Source organism: Grampus griseus (assembly GCF_964374135.1).
Source record: "Grampus griseus genome assembly, chromosome: 19".
Lineage (NCBI taxonomy): Eukaryota > Metazoa > Chordata > Mammalia > Artiodactyla > Delphinidae > Grampus > Grampus griseus.
The window spans coordinates 44,302,638-44,320,890 of NC_139013.1; the positions used below are offsets into that span (position 1 = coordinate 44,302,638).

At 43.6% G+C, this 18,253-nt stretch overlaps 1 long non-coding RNA gene and 1 pseudogene across 2 annotated transcripts in view; one reads left to right on the forward strand and one right to left on the reverse strand.

Annotated features, from left to right (window-relative positions):
• Positions 1–18,253, forward strand: part of LOC309837070 — a 71,713-nt gene that overhangs the window by 38,280 nt on the left and 15,180 nt on the right. The window lies entirely within an intron of this gene.
• LOC309837306 (soluble lamin-associated protein of 75 kDa-like) lies at positions 2,745–4,969 on the reverse strand (annotated as a pseudogene). The gene is made up of 2 exons: positions 3,600–4,969; positions 2,745–3,355 (listed from the first exon to the last, which is right to left on the reverse strand). The product of its transcript is annotated as a soluble lamin-associated protein of 75 kDa-like (transcript).

The window sequence follows — 18,253 nt, forward strand, 5'->3', positions numbered from 1 at the left end:
GAGTAAGTCTCGCTATTCTGAATAATGTAACATCTTTTCTAAATTGTAGACTTAGAAGTTTTAGAACACACAGACACTAAGGAAAAGAAAGGCTAGTTCCTTGGGAATTACTATCCAGTAAGATACAATTACTTCAGGATAACAGAAGCAGAACCTTCCTTACAATTAGATTTTAACAAATGATTTTGCCGCTAATAGAAATGGGGAATGTATGAATGACAAGTTTTGGAGGGTGAAAGAAAAAAAAATGGACTGAAGGTAAGCACTGGATACAGAACTGAGGTTTGCTTATTTTTCACAACCAAAAATAAGCAAGTTAAACTATCTTGTACAAATCAAGCTTGATACTAAGTATGCAAACAGAAGCATAAACATTTGTAACTAATCACACCCATGAAAGACTAGGTTAACACTCCAAACACAGTATTGCTACTAGTGGACATACAAGGCAGAAATTTCTAAAATACTGTTACACAGATGAGTAATGTTAGTATAAATTCTTTATTTACATTAAAATCTGTTTCAGGGGGCTTCCCTGGTGGCGCAGTGGTTGAGAGTCCAAAATAACATTTTCTGTCAGAGATAATATGGACAAAAATTGTGTGCTGAACAGAAAGTTTTGAAACTGCTTAAAATGCACCTACTGTTTAAAGCAAACAAGTTTAACAAGTGTAAATTTATACTGCGAGTCCTTAGTGGTCATATATGAATAACTGCACATTTCTTTTTTTGTAAACCTCAGCAACTATATTCACACATCAAGAGTTGTCAGTGAGCTCAGTCTTAAACTACACCTTTTTTTTTTTTTTTTTTGCGGTTCGCGGGCCCCTCACCGCTGCGGCCTCTCCCGCCGCGGAGCACAGGCTCCAGACGCGCAGGCCCAGCGGCCATGGCCCACGGGCCCAGCCGCTCCGCGACATGCGGGATCTTCCCGGACCGGGGCACAAACCCGCGTCCCCTGCATCGGCAGGCAGACCCCCAACCACTGCGCCACCAGGGAAGCCCTGTCTGCTAAAGATTTTTATCTCAACTTTAAATCTTTCTAAAATGCCAACATCCCAAAATAAAATTTAGTATCACCTGACTGTAGACTGAATAAACCTTCAACATCAATCCTTAGCACCTCAAATAATGACACAAAGTCATAACACATTTTTTTTCATGTAAGGACCAAGCAGTTTTAAAAACAATCTAGGGCTTCCCTGGTGGTGCAGTGGTTGAGAGTCCGCCTACTGATGCAGGGGACGCGGGTTCGTGCCCCGGTCCGGGAAGATCCCACATGCCGCGGAGCGGCTGGGCCCGTGAGCCATGGCCGCTGAGCCTGCGCGTCCGGAGCCTGTGCTCCGCAACGGGAGAGGCTACAACAGTGAGAGGCCCGCGTACCGCAAAAAAACAAAACAAAACAAAAACAATCTAAATGGCCTCAAAGCATTCCCAAACTTACATGAAAATTTGAGTACACATAATACTTCCAAAGAGTAGGATTGTTTTAAGATTCTCTTTGGATTCTAAGAATAACCATTTTGTTCATTTTTAAATAAATTATTTTACGAAAATAAACAATTGAGGATGTTTTTTGTTTTTAGTTTACCCAGGCAAAGGCCTTTGTGTTGCGCAGGCAAAGGCAACCACAATGTACACGCAGGCTAGATTGTAACCTGTCCGCACAGAGCAAATCAAGAGCGAGCAAGCCAAAAGGGACAAATGAAGCCTCCAATCTGATTTAAGCTCTTGTAACTATGGCTCCTAGGGCAGCTTATTCCTGCCCTCTAGGTCTAAGATTGTGGGACGCAGTTCCAAACCTACCAAAAATGGAAGCCAAGGGCATAAGCTGACAGGCAGGCAAAAAGATCTTTTGACAGGAATCACTCCATGAGTGAGGGAAGTGGATGAAAGTGAGGGGAATATAACGAAGATTCTAGAATAAAGGCAGTGGCAGGATTAAGGAGAAGCCTTAGGAAGGGTTCTCACACTTCTAAAGTATACATGTTAACTGGGTGAGGACAAAAGTACAGTCCCCAGATTCAAATGAAATTTTAAATAATTATACGAGTGCCTACAGGCCAGAGTTAAATCCCTAGCAGTACTATTAATATCAGATGTTATCAAGAGTGAACTGGAAACAGATTTTGTTTGTGCCTTTCCACAGACATTGAAGTCAAAGGAAGAAATTGCACCTACAACTAAGAACTAAGAGGCCCAAATACCACCTTCATAAACCTTTGACCATAAATTTCCAAATTTGTGCTCTCATTTAGTTGAAGTTGCATTTATCCTAATTTACTGACATTTTTGTTTAAGTATGCCTACATTTTAAAAAATGGTGATTAGTTTTGAAATTTAAGATAAAACTTCTAGAACCTTCACCGAGATTACTATTAAAACCCTTAGTATAAAAGATTTCTGTGATCCTTACAATTGATGGAAACCCTACTACTTTCACATTTTTTAATTTATATTTTCTGAAATATTAATGGTCAGATATCCCCAACTGCTAAAGAAAATATAGTATGATCTGGTTTCCCAAAATCGAAACATGGTTAATAATGAAAAAAATTGTATTTACACAAAATAGCCTGAAAAATTAAAAAGAACGGTGTATCCTAGGTCCTACAGGGGAGGGAAAAGCAGCATCATAAATAAGTTCAAATTGAAAATTTGGAGTTTTTGTCCTGTGCCCCATGCTATTTATTCACTGCCATATTTTAAAAACAACAATTATGTTATCCGCATTTCTTCCTCATTCAGGTCAGCTTGGCTTTCTTCTTTGCAGGTCCTTTGTGCCCTTTGGCCTTTCTTCTTAAATTCCGCCTGTCGACCACAGGCACTTCCACTTCTATCTCCTCTGAGCTGCTTATCCACAGTCTTCTCTGTTGATTGTGTCAACTGATCTAGTTGCTCAGAAGATGCTTCAGACTGCTCCTCTGACTGGCTCTTCTGTCCTGCATTCTGTGCAAATGGCACATCTTCAAGTTCAACCTCTATTAAAGAGCTCTGAGGAAGAGCTGGAGATGTTTCCTGAGGCTCGGCTACCCCCTCCTCACCCTGGTCTTCCAATGAGGCAGTAGTGTTGGGTGATACATTTTCAGAAAATTCAGTTATCACGGAGTTTGGAAAACCATTCTTCATTTGGGATAGTAGCCACATTGTCTGAACTCCCAAAATGTGCTTTCTTTCTTGAAACTAGAGGCAGCCACTCTTCAGTGTGCCCCTTGTCATCAGATGGGCCTTCATCTAGCAACATTTCTGAGTCAGTTACATGTGAAGTCTTATCCTGTGCAACAGCCTCAGGAGATTTTGAAGATTCTACCACCAGTGGAACAAGATTCGTAGAGTCTTCACTGGCATTAAAAGACTGCAATTTTATTATATTTTATTTTTTATTTTTATTATTTTTTTTTTGCGGTACACGGGCCTCTCACTGTTGTGGCCTCTCCCATTGCGGGGCACAGGCTCCAGACGCGCAGGCTCAGCGGCCATGGCTCACGGGCCCAGCCTCTCCGCGGCATGTGGGATCTTCCCGGACCGGGACACGAACCCGTGTCCCCTGCATCGGCAGGCGGACTCTCAACCACTGCACCACCAGGGAAGCCCCAAAACTGCAATTTTAATTCTTCACCTAAAACTTCACTAGTGGAGTCCTCCTCTTCTGTTATAGGTGAAGTCTTAAGAGTATCAACCATTATCTCACCATTCATAGGCTCTAATTCAGATTCCTTTTCACCTTCTTGCTTTTCCAGGCCTGGCTGGGTTTCTGGTGCTGGTCAAACATTTGTATCACTACTTTCATCTTCAGATTCAATCACAGTCTGTTAGGGTTCTTCTTCCAAGAATTTTTCTGAGCTCTCTGATATTTGTGCAGTAGACTCCAATTTGTTCACTGAAGCTGTAGGTGAAGTCTGGGGAGTCTTTTCGTCTTCCCCTCGAGAACTACTAAATTCAGAATCCTGAAACCGTTTTCCAATCTTTGGCTGCTTTAGATGACTACTTCGAGTACGAGTGGAAACAGGTGTTTTATCGTGACCTTCAGAAGTGCTTGCAAAGGCATCTTTTAGAGAATCAATAGTTAGCTGCATCTCACTAGACAAACTGTCTTCAGCTCCTGCTTCATAGTTTGGAACAGATGCAAGACCATATTCTCCAGACACAGGTCTTTTAGCTTCATTTTGAGAAACTGCAGTCATTTTACATGTTTCTCTTTGTAATGCTCTGGTGATTGGTATTCTCTGGTACCAGTGTCCAACACCTTCAACTTCCCAAAGCAGTTCATGGTCTCCTGGATATTTTTCAAAGTACTGGTTGCAAGCTGTGTACATAAGAGAGGTCAGTGGATACCACAAGCCAAGTGCATCTTCTGTGAAGGAATCAACAAGTCCTCCAGCATATGAAGCCCAAAGTCTTTCCCTCTATATTTCTTTCTTATGAACATTGTATCAAGAACTGGCAGTTGGTAGCTTTGGGTAAGAAACAAGGCACATATGCTTCCTGTAGGCTTAACTGGATAAAACCCAGTGGCCTCTCCTTTCTTCCACAGAATCTTAGCATAATCAGTACTGCTATGACCCAGGAATGGGATCTCATTTCTCTCCATTTCCTGCTTTCTGTAAATAATTCGATTCAGTACAGAACGCCTCTCTCCCCAAGAGTTCTCACCTGCTTAAGTCTCTCTCTAGAAGGGACAGATGTTTTCACAGTATCATCAATAGCCCACCACTGATCAGCAAGGTAAAGTGCCGCAGCTGTGAGTGAGTCCTCGGGTGCAGAAAGAGCAAGAACTTTCTGGGTCTGATCTCCACCATAGAGAGGTACAAAGCTAATTTGACAGGCTAATAGGAATCGTAATATTGAGAAGAGAAGAACATTCAGGATTTTCAGGGTCCCCACACCTGAGATCTGACATGTAATCTTCAGCAGAATTTTCCATTTCCTCATGACTGCAATTATCCAGCATATCCACAGGGAATGCCATCCTCTCGGACGCGCCTCCTGAGCCCGGGAAAGGAGGCGGAGCCGCGGGAATGAATGAAGCCGGCGGCGGCTCGCTGGCGACCCCCGGCCGGGACCGGGCTGCGCCGCTCGCGGCTACCGGGGCCGGTACAGCCGCCTGCCCCTCGCCCGGGACGCCCGGCTCCTCCAGTCCCTTTCTTCTTGAGTCTCAGAGAATCTGATGAAAGATAAAGACCTTCTCTCTAGAAAAACGCACATTTGCAAATCATCCAATTTCAAGGGGTCCCAAGTTAAGAATCCTTACAAAAGTCTGCACGCACTTCAGGTGCTTCCCAAACTGTGATTTTGTGGAGAGAGCTTTCTCCCAGGGACCACTATACAGCAGAGCTCTGAGCTCCATCAGTTGCTCTTGGATCTTTACAGTCTGGGGACCCATCTGAATGGTGAAGAAATCCTTGGTCAGCCCCTGAACCAGAGTCTGATTTTCTCAAGAGACCAAGAAGGATTTCTATACTGGTTACACTACGTATTCCTGCTACCTTCACCCAGACCATCACTCCTTGTGTACTAGGATTGGAGTTTCTCAACTGCTGTACTTGGCTACCTGTCTTTCCTGTCCACAGTGACACTAAAAGCGCAGTCCAGCTTTCCTTGCGTTCCTTTTCACGTAGGGGCTCCAGCACTCCTCATTTCACTCAGTATGCCTCAGCCTGCAGTGTGGATGTTAGGGCCTGAAACTTGAGTGACGTTACACTCCCTCCATTGTTCACCAGCCCTGTGTGGCTTACCAAAGCCTGGTGTCAGTCCCAACCAGGGTACTGGCTAAGCGGCTGGGTTTAAAGAATGAATTCTGGAGGACTGGAGCTTTCTGTTTGGGCTAAGCATCTGTAGACGGTAGCAGTTAGTTGGACCTTAGCATCCTAGGGAGCCAAGACCTTCTGAAGAAGTATGCCGGGAAGGGAATCTTGGTTGCTGTAAATCCTATTATCAAATGGACAACGGCCTTCAGTAGAACTTGCTTCCTTGAGCTGGGCCCTGAGGGAGGACACCTGGGTGGGGATCCCCTGGAAATAGGATAGCCCCTATCTCTGTATTAGAAGTATCTATTTCAGTCAACACTGGGAGAACACGCTGAATTAAGGTAGGTCAGTAGGAGGTAAAAGGTAAACACGGTTTTAAGTTTCTTGTTGGTTCTTGCTTGCTTAAGTCTCCTTAACACGTCAGAGTGAGTGAGTGAGAAAATGGGAAATAGAGCCAGGAGTTCCTTGTTCCTTACAAGAAGAAGTTCCTTACAAGAACTTGTAAGTTCTTGGTGGTTCAGGAGCTTGACATTGTTGGATGATGCCTTACCTGGAGTCAGGACAGGATGTGATCTGAGGATTCTGCCTCCAGGCTTTCAAAAATCAGTGGAGACTGCTGCAGGTGATCCATGATGGCCCAGTCAAGGAGTTGCTGGGGATGAAATCTGGGGAGAATAAAAGGGTGTCTTCTGTTGGTCTGTATTCCTTGTATCACATTGATCACCAAGGTCTGTCTGTTCTACCCATAAGTAACTGTCAACTTTGCTCCCTTTCCCTTTATGTCCATAGCCACTGTCTTTGCTCAGACTCTCAATTTTCCTTGCTTGAATCTCTGCCAACAGCCCCTCAACTATTCCCTCCACCTCCAATCCCACCCCTCCAGTCTTTGCTCCACCCTACAGCTAGAGTGATCTTTCGCTGTACAGATCTGATCCCTATCACCTTTCTGCTGGAAGTGCTGCAGTGGAGCTCAGTATAGGCAAGATGAAAACTTGGCATGCCATTAAGTATTTTTTTCAAGTGCTGTTGTTTCTGTACTCTCCATCATAATCTCCTTCATGCAGTAAATTCCAGAAATACTTGTTGGGTGTCTCTTACACTCCAGGCACTACTCTAGGCCCTGAGAACAGCAGTGAACAAAACAGGCAAAATTCTCTGTGTCTGTGGAGCTTGCATTCTGTTGGGTGGGGAACAAACACATAAATGTGTGGTATATCAGATTGTGGCAAGTGCTGTGGAGAAAAGTAAGGAAAGGAGAAATTGTGACCGGGGCTGGGGTTGTTCCAATTTTTAATTTATGTATTTATTTATTCATTTTTTAGTTGTGGCACACAGGATCTTCATTGTGGCATGCAGACTCTTAGTTGCGGCATGTGTGTGGGATCTAGTTCCCTGACTGCAGATGAAACCCAGGCCCCCTTCATTGGAAGCATGGAGTCTTAACCACTGGACCACCAGGGAACTCCGTTTTCCAATTTTTAATAGAAGGGTCAGGGAAAGTAACATTTTGGCGAGAACCTAAAGGAGGTGAGGAAAATACCTGAGGAAAGACCATTCTAGGCAAAAGGAACAGGCAAGTGCAGAGGTGCTAAGCCAGGAATCACAAGGAAAGCAGTGTGACTGATCAGAGTGAGTTAGCAAGGAGAGCATGAGAGAGGAGGTTGCAAGGAAGCAAAGGCAGGATGGGACAAACGGTGTAGGAATGCAGTAGACCTTATTAGTTGGAGTTTGACTCTGACGTAGGGTGAAATGGGAAGCTACTGGAGGCTATAAGTTTAGGAATGACATATTCTAAGGGATCATTTGGGATACAGTGAGGGGAATAACCCATAAGAGGGTCAAGGGCAGAAGCTGGGAGGTCAGCTAGGAGGCTAGGCAAGAGACCATTGTCTCGGATCAGGGTAGTAGCAGTGGAGGTAGTGGATTCTAAAATATCTATTAAAACATATATTTTAAAGGTAGAGTCAAATAATTCACTGATGGATCAGATGTGGCAATGAGGGTAAGAGAGGAGTCAAGGCTGACTCAAGTGTATGGTTGCCATTTTCAAAGATGGGAAGAATTAGACTTTGGTGTAGAAATCAAGAATTTGGTTTTGGATGTGTTAAGTTCAAGATGCCTATTGGACAACCAAGTGGGAATGTTGATCGGGCAGTTAGATATATGTATATGCATACATATATAGAATTCAAAGGAGAGGTCTGGGCTTGAAACGTGTATTTGAGAATCATCAACATAGAGAGCCACAGGGCTGGATAAAAGCACTCAGGAAGAGTGAGAAGTTGGAGAAGAGGACGAAAGAAACCAAGGAGTCCCCAGCAAGATAGGCGGAAAACAAAGTGCGTGTGGTGCCAAGAGAAGAAAGTGTTCCAGGGAGAAAGGAGTAATCAATTGTGTTTAAACCTTCAGAAAGATTAAGGATAGATATTGACCATTAGATATAGCAATTTGGATGTCATTCATAACCTTGACAAGAGGACATTCTGTGGAGTCATAAGCATGAAAATCTGATGGGAGGAAAGGTTTGGAGATGGGAAAATAGCCAATTCTCATTGTCTGAAGGGGAGGAGAAATGGGACCGTAGCTGGAAAGAGAAGTGAGATCAAGAGACAGTTGTTGTTGTTTTTGAAGATGAGAGAAATAATGGCTTCTTTATTTGCTGAGGGAAATGATCCAGGAGAGAGAGGAGAATGGTTGGAGTGATGGAATCAGGTGTACACAAGTGGAGGAGTTGGTCCAAGTTAGGAGCACATACCATTCATCATTATTGATAGGAGGGAAGGCAGAGTAGATGAGCATGGATGCGGGGAGGTGGGAACCTTGTGGACTTTCTCTTCTTATTTTTATTTTCTCAGTGAACTAGGAGACAAGGTTGTCATCTTAGGATGGGGAAGAAGTTATGAAAAGTTTGAAAAGAGAGGGGAAGGTATGGAATGGTCATCTGTGAGAATGCGTTAATGACTGTGCTAGGATAATGTAAGTAGAATTGATGAGTGACATTGAAGGCCTTTTTAAGGTGAGTGGTCATAAACTTAAAGAGAGAGCAGTTAGCAGAGGTATGTGAATTTTCCAGTCATGTTCAGCTGCCCACTTGTGCATGCATAGGTGGAAGGTTAGATTTTATTAAGGCTTGTGTTCTGTCAGAAAAGTACTGTGAAGCGAGAGAGAGGGGAAAGGGAACCAAGGTTATATTCGAAGGAGTGATTATAATAACAAACCACAGAATCTAAGTGAGATAAGAGGTGAAACAAGGACACAAAGGGAATAACTGAGCTACAATGGAGGACAAACTTTTTAGAGGAGAGGCAGTCAGGGATTTTAGAAATTCGTGTTTTGAAAGCATCATCTATAAGGATACTGAGGTTATGTGGGAGCAGGGTTGGAGACTGGTAGTGGCCACATGATGGCAATGAGGGTAGCATAGTCTGGTTAACATCAGAATCAAAGCTGGACACTTTTGGGAAGGAGGGAAGCAGAATGATCTGGAAGCAGCAATAAGGACAAAGAGAAAAAAAAAAAAAGGACAAAGAGGATACCTATTCCACTGCAAGGTGTGGGGAAAAAACAGCCACCACTTGAGAGGGCTGCAGAGGAATCACTGTCCTCAGAGGAGACCCAGATCTCCTTTAGAGCAAGAAGGAAAAATTCAGAGATTTTGAGAAAAGAGGAATTTTGCGGATCCCAACAGCCAGTTCCTGAGAGTTTCAGGAGATGAAGAGGGTAGGAAATGGGGTTAGAAAACAGAATGTACAGGACCATTTGGGATGAAATGCAAGGGATAATGAATGATCTAGAATCCTGGGGCTCCTTGTGTGACTAGCATAAACCAGGCTAAAGGGAATAATGATAACAGATAATGATGGTCTGAAGGCAGATAACGGTGGCCAAACTGTGAATACTGAGGAAAGGGAGGTATGAAGGACCTTCCAGGCGCGTCCAAGGTATGCCCATCTTTACTCTTCACAGTGATGAGGTCAGGGGAGGGGTGTTGTCTTGTCGAGGGCACCTGAAATTCTAGAAATTTAGAAATGTCATTCTGGAGATGAATAGTGTCACCATTTCTGCAAATGATGCAAAGCATCTGGAGTCAGCTTGACTGAACAAATGGGAGTTTTGATTGAAGGAAGAAAGGGGTGGAGTGTGGAACACTGAAGAACAAGGTAATTCTTCAGGGGATTTTACAGGAGTTTCTGGTGCTGACTCATATGACAAGAAGTCTGGGCATAGTCAGTTGGGGCTCTTAACAGTGGCCCAGTGATGTGTTAAGTGCCGTCTTTCTGCAGACCTTCAACCTGACACTTATTGCCTTATAGTCATAAGAAGTTTGCTGCACATGTAGAACTCAAATCTAAATTCCAAATGGGAAAGGGAGAAAAGGTTAACAGGCAAAGGGTATCTGCATCTATGAGGCAAAAATGTGGAAGTACTTACAATAGCTCATGTGGATTGCTCTGTTTAAAGCATCTTCTTTATTCCCTAGCTAGCTTCCATCTTCTCTTTCAAAATTCTACTCAAGTCAACATAACCTTCTTGGAGAAACCATTCCTCATCTCCCTAGGCTGAGTTAGGTGCCCCTGGTGTGTGTGTTCAGAGCCTGTGATAGATTGCAATGTCAACCCCCATTCTTCCATCTCTGTATCCATGCCCTGTGCCATATAACTCTGATTCTGGTCTCAGCCATGCAGCTTGCTTTAACCAGTGGGATATTTTAAAGCAAAAGCTTAAAACTCCTCAAGAGCATGCTCTTCCTCTTGTGTCTAAGCCAGTGCCATGAGAACATACCTGCTGGAGGATGAGAGACACATGAAACAGAGCTAGATCAACACGGTGAGGCCATCCTAGATCAGCCAGCAGCACCTAACCCCCAGACACTTCACTGAGCCCAACCCAAATCAGCAGAACTGCTGAGGCAACCGCCGAAATTAACAGTTACTGTTTCATCCACTAAAGTTACGTGGTTGGTTGCTACTTAGCATTATTATGGCACTGGATCATTGACACAGAGTCCCTTGGGTATAGCTCTGCTACAAGCCTTAGCCCTGTCTCCTGAACTAACGTTAGGGAGCTCCCTTAGGACAGGACACTTTTATCTGTGTACATCTGTCACCTAGCACAGTGCCTGGCACCTAGAAGGTGCACAGTGAAATCTTGTGAAAGGAATGAATGAATGAACCTTTGTTCAACCTTTACAAAGGGCCTTACTTCTTTGTGCACGACAGGTGCAAAATTCCCCATAGTTAAACAGTGTAATCAAATGGACACACCCACAGAAAACCTAGTTCAGCAAGATATGTGAAGCTACAGTATATAGTAAACACTCATCACAGATTAAAGCTTTTTACTGCCTCAAGTACAAATGACTATTTCTTAAACATTGCGCAATCTATTTTATATTTTATTATGTTGTATAGATCCGTTTAAAGATAATCTAAATACTGTAAGAACACTTTAAAGGGTAGAGTGTAAATGGATATGACTCAGTCTACATATCTTTACTATTATCTTCAGTACACAATACCAAACCATTGTGAACTACTGATATTTCCTAAATCATGTCAAAAAATTTGCATGGCTTAAAGAAAAAAGTATTTGTGTTAATATAAAAAAAAGAGAAAGAGAGAACTTCCTCTAGGGGTCTGCAGAGGAAAATATCATTTCTAGTAGCCTAGTCAAGTATGGGGGTGGGGAGAAAGGCAAGAATATTATCCTTATGAAAGGTCAGCAACAATCACATGGTATCGCATGTTTTGGGGACACTGAGCAAACTAGTTTTGCCTAGGAAGAGAGTTTCTACAGAGAAATAGTTAAAAAAAAAAAAAAATGTCTGGGAGTGGTAGGGCAGCATGGAGCCCAGTCGTGGAGATCCTTGAATATAAGGTTAGGGACATTTTAACATTATCTTTTACTCAGCAGGGGATAGTTAACTTTTGAGCAAGGGAGTGACATAATGAAGGGTTGGGTCAACCTTAGCTGCTAAATTCTAGCAGCATGGTGTGGGATGGTTTTTGCAGAAATATGGCTAATAGTCATATCAAATAATTTAATACAAAAATAATATTATGCTCCCATTTATCTTTTTTATTAATTAATTAATTTATTTATTTTTGGCTGCGTTGGGTCTTCGTTGCTGCACGTGGGCTTTCTCTAGTTGCTGTGAGCGGGGGCTACTCTTCCTTGCAGTGCACGGGCTTCTCATTGCGGTGGCTTCTCTTGTTGTGGAGCACGGGCTCTAGGCGCGTGGGCTTCAGTAGTTGTGGCTCGCGGGCTGTAGAGCGCAGGCTCAGTAGTTGTGGTGCATGGGTTTAGTTGCTTCGAGGCATGTGGGATCCTCCTGGACCAGGAATTGAACCTGTATCCCCCGCATTAGCAGGCGGATTCCTAACCACTGTGCCACCAGGGAAGTCCCCCATTTATTTTTAAATCACATCTCTTATTAAAGTCTAGATTTCTGCTGGATGCCAGTGACCAAGGAATTATTTTGAGATGAAAAGGTTTGCTATTCTCTCCCTGACAGTCATTTAGCCTGTTGTCCATTGGGGGTCCATGAATTGTTTCTTCCCCGCTCCGGCTATTGGGTTGTCTTATTTTCTTCTATTTTGCTTTCCATACACTCCCCTGGCCTCTGCTGGTCTAATTCTGTGAAAAACTAATTATAGCCAGGGGTAGAGGTCAGATGTAAGAATGAACGAGACTCCATGTAACCAAAACCAGAATCAACATCGGAATAAACTATTCTAAGTGCTTTTCTTAAGAGCACATCTCACCTGAGTTGTGGTAGCATTTACCTTTCAGGTGTGAGGATGTCATTTTGTCCTCAAAAAGTGTTTCATAATCCACTAATTATATTTGTTAGGTGGGTGCCACTGTTTTTCATGCAAGTGGAATTTAGTTAGGAAGGATAAATACCTTATCTAAAATCTTGTGTCATGTTTTCTCTAGAATGTTTTCTCCATTTTGCTCCCATTCCACCTGACACACTCCTTTTAAGCCTTCTAAACTCTGTTCAGACATGCCTTGTCTGTGCAACGTTTCCTTACCCTGCTGCTCAGTTCAGTCTCCTCCCTCCCTGCCCCACTGCAGTGGTCTCTGGGTTGTACAGACCTCTGCAGTTATGCACTTTGCTCTACATGTCTGTCTCCCCTGTGAGATTACAGGGGTGATGAGGGGGTTGTGGAATCCAAAGCGAGAGGATCTAAAGGCAAAGTGGAAACTTCTGAACTTGGCCAACAGTCTGAGCAAAAGATAAAGGGGCAACACCTAAAACCATCCCCAGCTAGATTCATTTCCTTCCTGCTTTAAAATGTTTGGGAAGGGAGTTTTCACAGCCCCCCAATAGCCGTCAGGGCAATGGTGTTCACCTCAGGGGCTCCCAGGCCAACTCCCTGTGCTGTTTGCTGAGCACATCTCGCTTCTCACGCCACCTCATCCCCTCCTGGGCGCTCCTCACAGCACGGCTGCTTTTTCTGCTTCACTGCGTTTCCAGCGTGGATGCTTACGCCTCACTTCACTTTGCCCCGTTTTTTCACATTTCTGTCGCCCGGGAACTTTGTTTCCTCCTTCCGAGGAGATCTACCTTCACCACCACATCCTCCTCTACTCAGCGCCTCGCCTCCCTCCCACGGGCTCTTGCGGGCCTCCCTGGAGAGCCCGGGGAGTGAGCTAACTCCTCTGGGCCCCCGGGGCATGTTTTCTATTGTGCGGTGAATGTTCCTCCTGACTTTTCAAATCTGTAATCAGACAGGCATGAAGTGTAATCAACTGGTGGTGAGGACTGAATGAAAGTGAGCACAGTTTATTTAAGGGGCAAGGAGGAAGTCTACACTGGCAGGCCTGCTCTTCCAGCTTCTTCAGACTCCCTATGGACAAAACCACTGGTCAGCCGGCTTAGGGTTGAAACTGGCAGGTGGACCTTGGGGAAGCTGAGTCCTGAAGCTTCACACACAACCTGTCCTCAGGATGCCGAAAGAACCCAGTACAGGTCTGCTGCTCCCCACCTTGAATTCCTCAGATCTGTAACAAAGCGGGGGGCCCAGGTGGCCCCACTACTCCAGCTCTAGGGTCTCCTTCCAATAGGTGATGAGAAGGGATGGAGTGGGGAAAAGAAATATTCCAACCTCTCTCTCCTCCCACCCTCTGGTTTCTAATAGGTGCCTCCTGTTGGTTGAATCCTACTGGAAACCAGAAGGCAAAGAAGCCCATTGATGCAGTCCTCAGGGACCAGCCCCCCAGGGACCAGAGCAGGGCTGAGAAGGGCAGAGAATGGATCTGTTGGGAAGAAGGAACATACAGAAAATAACCAAGCACAGTCAGGCTGAGTGGGGCAAGCACAGGGTTGGAGCCTGCTTTTCTTTAAAACTTAGGTATTGGGCTTCCCTGGTGGCGCAGTGGTTGAGAGTCCGCCTGCCGATGCAGGGGACACGGGTTCGTGCCCCGGTCCGGTAAGATCCCACATGCCACGGAGCGGCTGGGCCCGTGAGCCATGGCCACTAAGCCTGTGCGTCCGGAGCCTGTGCCCCGCAACGGGAGAGGCCACAACAGTGAGAGGCCCGCGTACAGCAAAAAAACAAACAAACAAAAAAACCTTAGGTATTGTGTCATCCTGAATTTTTTGCAATAATTTTGATTTTTAAAAAAATTAGAATATTACTGATTTTTTTTAGCGCTTTCCCCTCCCCTGAAATTTTGCACCTGAGGCAAAATTCACCTCACCTTAATCCTGGTCCTGAAGTGGTGTTCTGTGGATTAGGGAGATTATGAGTGGGTCTTATTTTGTCATTTTTGCTCACCTGTATGTTCCAGTTTTTTTTTTTTTCAAGTGATCCTATATTTGTTATAAAAACAGTTAAATGCAAGATATCTTCTTTGAAAGTAGGGATCCTTCGTTTGTACAACGTGGAGCAGACTTAGCAGAAAAATCAAATGTTTTTTGGATGAGTAAATAAAAGAATGTGTATGTCAACTCTATTCCCAAATCCTACCTCTTCTCAAAATTCTAACTCAAATGGTACTTCCTCATAAAACATTTCCTTATATCCCAAATCACATTGGCCTACAAGGCCTACACAATGTGTCCATGGCCCACCCCGATCTCTCCATATCCCCCCTTACCTCCTGCCACCCTTCCTCTCCACCATATTGGCCCCCTACTGCGTGTCGCTCCTGAAACACAGGAAGCAATTCATTAATATTTGTTGAGAATGAGTGTGACCGCTCTCTCTTCTATCATTCTTGTCATAATCTTTTGTTCTCACAGTTATGCATTTATTTTATCTCCCCTACTCTTAAGTGACTCAGGCTATTTTCCTCACTTTGATATGATCCTTGGTGCCTGGCACAATGCTTGGCATGTTGTCATAACAAATATTAACAACAGTAGTAGAAGAGTCATCATTTGAGTGATTACTAGGGGCCAAACACTATATTAAACATTTATCAGTGTCACCTCACTTCTGTTGTTTTTTGTTTGTTTTTTGTTTTTGCGGTACGCGGGCCTCTCACTGTTGTGGCCTCTCCCGTTGCGGAGCACAGGCTCCGGACGCGCAGGCTCTGCGGCCGTGGCTCACGGGCCCAGCCGCTCTGCGGCATGTGGGTCTTCCCGGACCGGGTCACGAACCCGTGTCCCCTGCATCGGCAGGTGGACTCTCAACTACTGCGCCACCAGGGAAGCCCCTCACTTCTGTATTTTAACTGACTGTGAGGACTCACATTTATAGGAATCCACGCAAGTCTGTTATTAGTCCAACTTCACAGCTAAGGAAGCTGAGGTCTAGAGAGGTCAAGTAACTTGCTGAAGGTCACATTGCTAATAAGTGGCATTATAGGAAAGTATAATCCTAAATTACATCAGATCAGTAGTTCTCAAACCGTGGTCCAGGAACTACTGAGATTCCCAAGACATCTCAGGGGAGTCTGTACGTTCCAAACCACTCTTGTATGTATACAGTGTTTTTCCTGAGGCTCCACTCCATGTGATATCAAACACCTTGAACACAGAAGCAGAGAGAATCCAGCTGTCTCCAGTTAAGTCAGGCACTAAAGAGATTTTCAACAATAATGCTGATCTTTTCACTTATTTTTTTTCTGTTTTGGAAAATATAGTTATTTTTCATAGAAAGTCTTATACATGTAATGTGTTTATTATTGTTATTTTAAAATATATTAATAAATATTTTTAAAAATTCATCAGTGTTCCTTTTTAATATAGTAAATATAGATAGACATAGCCTACATAAACAGAAACTTTTGGGGTCCTCAGTATCTTTAAGAGTATTATGCGGCCCTGAGACCAAAGTCCTTGAGAATAGATGTGTTAGATAATTTCTAAGTTTCTTCTCAGCTCTAAAATGTAGGGGTTCTCTATCCATGAAGCAGTTTTGGAGGGTAGGGGCTCAAGATCATTAATCAGTCTGAGAAAAGAGGGGCAGTCTTGGGGCCTGACTCCATGCCTAGGTTCTACATTGACTGGTCTTGGTTACCTGGATTTATTCTGATCTTAACTGCTCTGTGGACTTCTGAAAACTGTTCCTGCCTTGGGTTCACACATAACTCGTAGTTATAATTCAGCACTCCCAGACTCATTATTTCATTCCCTTGTCCCTCATCCTCTTCTTTGCTTCTGTGCCTTTTTTATCTCGACCCTGCTTCCAACTTTCTATACTTAGTCTTCCGTAACAAAGGTTTTACAATACCCAAACACTTCCTGGACTATAGATTAGCCTCAAATGGTTTCTCTTATGTTGCCCCAGGCATATACAGGATTACAACAGATTTCATGTTTTAAATTCTTTCTCATTGATAACCTCTGGTGAAAGGAACAGGGTGGAGGAGGAACAGGGTGGAAGGGAAGTCTCTTTTGTAGTACCTTTTATATCTGTATAAATGAAAACTTTGCTTCAAAGGAAGCAAAGAGAAAAACAAACAAAAACCCCAAAACTCTCCTGAAGTGTAATTCTTTCTTTCTTTTTTCTCTTTAAAAAAATAATAAATTTATTTATTTATTTTAGGCTGCGTTGGGTCTATCGTTGCTGTGCATGGGCTTTCTCTAGTTGCGGCGAGCGGGGGTGGGGTGGGATGGGGGGTGGCTACTCTTCATTGCAGTGCACGGGCTTCTCATTGCGGTGGCTTCTCTTGTTGCGGAGCACGGGCTCTAGGCGCACGGGCTTCAATAGTTGTGGTTCACGGGCTCTAGAGCGGAGGCTCAGTAGTTGTGGTGCACGGGCTCAGTAGTTGTGGCGCACGGGCTTAGTTGCTCCGTAGCATGTGGAATCTTCCCGGACCAGGGCTCAAACCCATGTCCCCTGCATTGGCAGGAAGATTCTTAACCACTGCGCCACCAGGGAAGCCCTCTAAGATTTTTGACAAAAATGTATTTAAAATGTGGGATGAGATAAAATTATTTTTATTGGAAAAATATTGAATCGGCTGTGATGCATTGGAATTCATATTTTGATTTTCCCAATATCTTCTGAGTTTATCAGATTAAACAAGGTATCTCTTAAGTGAAAGAGTAACAGATATAATTCATTGTAATTACATAATACTCAACATTAATAATTATGTAATATAATTCTTGAAATTTTAAAAAGTATACTAGTTTACAGAAATTAAGAAAGTGAATGACTCCAATAAGAAGGCAACAAATTAATTTGCAAGTTTCCAATGATTTATTTTTGTCAAAAATGAAAAAGGAAAATAAAAAACAAAAAAATAAAAATAATGAAAGAGGAACTTATAATGAAATGATGGATCTAAGAAATGATCATTAATGATTGCTAAAACCATTAGATGAAAAGCTAATGGGGACCTTGATAATGAGTGGGTACATTGAACCCACAGATTAATACTATCAGAAAAAAGAGATACTCGGACGTTATGTACCTCCAATGAAACAGGAAGCACACACACACCACCTATGAAGGATTCTTTTTTTTTTTAAGTTTTATTTAGCAGCTAAAGATGACATTTTCAAAGTATATGGTTTTTGGGGGCTTTCTTGGCTGTGCTGGCTCTTTGTTGCTGCATGCGGGCTTTCTCTAGTTGTGGCGAGAGGGGGCTGCTCTTCGTTGCTGTGTGTGGGTGTCTCATTGCAGTGCCTTCTCTCTTGTTGCGGAGCACGGGCTCTAGGCACGTGGGCTTCAGTAGTTGTGGCTCGTGAGCTCAGTAGTTGTGGTGCACAGGCTTAGTTGCCCCATGACATGTGGGATCTTCCCAGACCAGAGATCAAAGCTGTGTCCCCTGCATTGGCAGGCGGATCTTAACCACTGGTTCACCTATGGAAGATTCTTGCCAAAGTATCAACTCTGAATCTGACCAGGCCTAAATATCAATTTTTAGGAAATACAGAGGCCAGGGAGAAGTAATCAGCAAAATCCAGAATGTGGAAAACCCTACAAGAAAAATGACCCAGTTTTTCAACAAACCAATTACAAGAGGAAAGAAAAACAGGAGGAAGAATCTATCACTAAGAGACAAGAGAAATATTAGCCAAAAGCAATTTGTGGGCATTG